Consider the following 4,903-nt stretch of genomic DNA (forward strand, 5'->3'; position numbering starts at 1 on the left):
GGTGGGTGGTGATGACTAGCTGCCTTCCCTCTAGTCTTACACTGCTAAATTAGGGACGGCTAGCGCAGATAGCCCTCGTGTAGCTTTGCAACAAAACAAACAAACAATCTTTGCAGAGTTTAGCACTATAAATTAGTATTTGGAATTGAAGTTCCTTTGTACCCATTCCACACCTGAAAAACGAGTCGACAAAATCGATTTCTTAATTTTTAGCCAGTGCCACTTTTTCTGAAAAAATACATGTTCAAAAAAGGGTTCCTAAAAATGAGTTGTACTTTCATGTTTATATTGGTGAGGGGTAATTATCACCTCGTAACTCTCAAGTTACTACTTTTGTCGTAAGCCTTTTTACAAAGTGCTGACTAAAGCACCGTAGCTAAAAATGGTTTAATACTTTAATTTTATGCCACTGTCAAATATTACTAATGCAAATTTTTATTTACTTTTGGAATTGTCCTAAAAATGACGCTGAAGTTAGTACACAATATCATATTCTTCACTATCTTTTTTTATTTTCCTGTCGAAAATGGGTTTTACCTGGAAACAGATTTCACCGCAACTGACATGATTAGTGTGTATCTACTGTTTTATCTGTAATTTCGAGGTTGGAAGTCGATGAAATCAGAAGATATAAGCCAACAGGCAAAAGTAACAAACTGTCTCTGGGTGCGTTTTACAGTTTTTCTATCACGACCGTTGCACCTGATGGAGCAAAGTTCTTCCCTGATGTGACTAACTTATCAGTATCTGGTATACATATAGCTCTTCTGACTTGTAACCTGATATGAATTTCAAAAATAAATCATAAATAAAATATTTTTAAAACTATCGCTTATGTGAACCAAAGCCGAAGAATGTCCGACCACAAGTTGCAGAAGTACTAGCTGAAAAAAATGGAAACTGAAAATGATTCAAACAGATAAGAGTACTCAAACTAAAATATGATTGCTTGTTTTTGAATTTCGCGCAAAGCTACACGAGGGCTATCTGTGCTAGCCGTCCCTAATTTAGCAGTGTAAGACTAGAGGGAAGGCAGCTAGTCATCACCACCCACCGCCAATCTTGGGCTACTCTTTTACCAACGAATAGTGGGATTGACCGTCACATTATAACGCCCCCACGGCTGAAAGGGCGGGCATGTTTAGTGTGACGGGGATTCGAACCCGCGACCGCAGAATGCGAGTCGAGCGCCCTAACCACCTGGCCATGCCGGGCCCTAAAATATGATACGTTTGTTTGTTGTTAAGCCCAAAGCCACGCAATAGGTCATCTTCGCTGTGCCCGTCACGGATATCGAAACCCGGTTTTTAGTTTTATAAGCCTTCAGACTTACCGCTGAACCACAGAGGGCTAAGTTTGATAAAAATGGGCACGTGATTTTATAGATACTACTGACAAACAGAATCGTCTCAAAAATGGAGTTTGTAATTTTTTCTAAAATAAGGAACGATTAACAGTGCCGTGTATTATTTTTCCCTTTTCTTTCTGTCTGATTTTATCTTCCACAATACCGATATTTTTTCAAAAGTGCCTAGTATAATATGGTGGTTAGGGCACTCGACTTGCAATCAGTGGGGCGCGTGATCGAAATGTGGCACTTAATATTCTCGGCCTTTCAGGGATGGAAGCGTTATAATGTATAGGTCAATCCTACTATTCTTTGGCAAAGAGTAACCCAAAGTTGGCGGTAAGTGCTGTGGGCCTGTTGCCTTCCCTGTCGTCAGCAGTTAAAGTTGTGGACAGCAGCAGATAACATTAGTAGTTTTGCTATAGACAAAAAAAAAAAAATTCAATAATTACTTTTAATAAATTGAGTTTGTTTTACAACGAAAAACTCTGCAGTGGTTGGAAAATTTTGAAATGCTTTAATTTTCTTTGCATCTTACAACCTACTATTCACGTTGTTATATCCTATAGTTTCTTAACGTTGACGTTGTTCAAAACGTATATTGTTGTTCGGCAGGAAGGTAGTTTAACATCACATGATGAGAGCGTGGCCCAACGTCTTGAATTTTCTCCAAAGTTTGACTATTTTAAAAAACGAGTTAGTGTAGAGTAAATAAATCATTAGTAGTTGTATGTATGTGTTTTGAGATTTATTTCAAGAATATGCAAAATTGATGCTACTAACTTATTCTTGTGAATAATTATTCTGTTGACAACTTATAAAAATACTAAAAAATAAATGCGAAACCCAATTCATCCTTCGATTTACTATTTATCACTGAGGTATAGCGGTTTCATGGAATTCTACCTTGCACAAGGGCAACTCACATTGTGAGCAAAAGACATTTCTAAGTGGCATACATATAATATACACTCCACCACTATACGAAGCCTAGCCTTATTCCTATCCAGGTTACTAATGAGAGATGGAGTTTTCTGAAACCAGTGTAACTCAGTGACAACTGGTAAATCGAATTTTATACTATTGATAAATGTATTTGTCAGTGAATAACTCTGTAATTTGTGTGAGTTACCATGAGACAATTATTTCATCCAGTGCTATACATTTCGAGTTGCGTTTGCGACACAGCAATAGAAATAGATATAAGAAGAACCTTATGTACGATGAAAGCAGCAAGAAAGTGGAATTATTAAGCTAGACATATCACTTAGTCAATATTATTTACGTGAAACTGGGAACTTGTAGAACTTTCAGTCAACGAAATAGAATATTTTCATTATCCTTAAATGGACTGAAAATTCCATTCTTCTTTTTACCGAATGAATCAACACACCCCAGTCAATAATTGAAACCATTGCAACACTGTTGTCAAAAGTGGGATTATACTGGTAAAAATAAAATTGTGTGTGTGTGTTCTTGTAACAAAACAACATCTATCTGCTGTGTCCACAGATGGGAATCGAACTCCTGATTTTAGCGTTGTAAATCTGAAGACTTACCACTGTCCCACCGGGGGACCAAAAATAAAGTAGAATCCATAGAGTCCCGATTTCAAGATAACTGTATTTGTTCGAATGAGTTTGAAAATTCATTAGAAATGATGAAACCCTCGAACGACCAAAACAGAAGAGTGAGTAGATTAAAAGAAGGTCAAGAAAAAGGAAACAGAAAATTAGAAGGAATAGATGGGATTTTAAAATAGGAATTATAAGAATGAGACAAAGGTTTACAGAAAAATTATAAACAAAAACAAATTTAATGGGAGATAGATCGAGAAAACTATTGAAAAAGGATTATCACAACAAAACTATATACTCCATCTGAATATCTAGAGAAAGAGGGTAATATACCGAACATCAGGAAACGTATTACAACACTCGCGAGCAAATATATATATATAAAAACAATCAGACGTACTGAAACAACAAAGGAATTTCTACCATTAGTCGCCACCCTCGAAACTTGGCAAGGACACATCTCACCTCTAAACACGATACACGCCCTGAATGATAATGTTTAACCATATATGTCCTGATTTTTCGACATCCTCGGACACTGGTAGGGTAGAACATTCGGTGCAATACCAGAGAAAGTCGGTTTTCTCGGGGTACTCCCGTTTCCCCACATCAAATTTCATCCAGGGCATCGGATCTATAGATCCTCGTCCCCTGAAAATGCCGTTTACTTACTAAAGGCCAACAATATCTACAAGTAATAAATTTATAGAATATACAATGAAATAATAATTTCAGTAATAAAAAAAAACTTCACTTTAACTATCTAAAAAAATTACCTTAAGCTAGAAACAGATATAGTCATGTGATAATCGGAACTAGTGTGCTTGGTCCAACCTTTCATTGACATCTCAACAACTCATCGAACGGTATCAACGACTTCCGAGCCACAAGACAACAAAATCCTCAACGCTAGCGCTGCAACATCACCACTGACATTATCTTCGTTCTGCTTTTCTCATCTTCTCTTCTCTAGCTTTGAATCATGAATCTTGTTTGCAGCTCCAGACTGACATATAACTCCCGGTTTTAAATAATTTCCAAAGTAAATGGATAGAGTAGTGAACTCCAAGCTATCCATATTTTAGAAAAATATAGTTACTTTTTCGTTTATGAAACAAAGCTTTTTTGGTATTACATGTAACACAACAGTTAGAAATAGATACAGAACCATTACAATTGTAAACACACACATGACCAATCACATAACGCTTTTTTCATTCGCCCGATAGCTTTGCAAGTTTTTCAGAACATAGCAGAAACATGGAAATTGGTTTTAATCTTCACAAATGACCAAACATTTTGCTGATATTAATTTTTCATTTATTCTATTTATTATTTTATTTCTATAGTGCACATTGATGTATAAAAGACATACTAGGAATAAACGACCTTAAAACACCAAATCTAAAATCGTACAAGGATTAATACACGTTTACGATCTTTCAACATTTATTCAACAAGAATGTCATACTAAGTATATGCAGAACCCCTGTATGAACATTTTACATGATTATATGTGACTAAAGATATATTCTAAAATAGTCATGTAAGGATAAAATTTATACCTGAAACAGCTATGAAAATGCCACTAGAGAGATCTGATAAAATATTAAAATATTTTCCAACAGCACGATCAATGAGGAAGTCCAGAAATACCAAAGTAGAACAACATTCTTTGACCTATGTTACTAACTCATTAAATATTTCATGATCATTACTATGCAAGGCAGCTCTTTTCCTATATTCGAAAATATACATGCACTCTGAAGAGTGCAAGATCACAACTATAGCAAGTGAGCTTCAATGCCCTTTTTGATTTTGCTAATACCAATAAAGGCAAAAACCGATGACCAACATAATTTTAGATATTAATAACATTTTAGACTTCATGAAACCTAGCAATAAATGTTTTATTAGAAGAAATTATATTAATGATCCGAGGCCCGGCATGGCCAGGTGGATAAGGCGCTCGACTCAC

Source organism: Limulus polyphemus, unplaced genomic scaffold (assembly GCF_000517525.1).
Source record: "Limulus polyphemus unplaced genomic scaffold, Limulus_polyphemus-2.1.2 Scaffold68, whole genome shotgun sequence".
Taxonomy (NCBI): domain Eukaryota; kingdom Metazoa; phylum Arthropoda; class Merostomata; order Xiphosura; family Limulidae; genus Limulus; species Limulus polyphemus.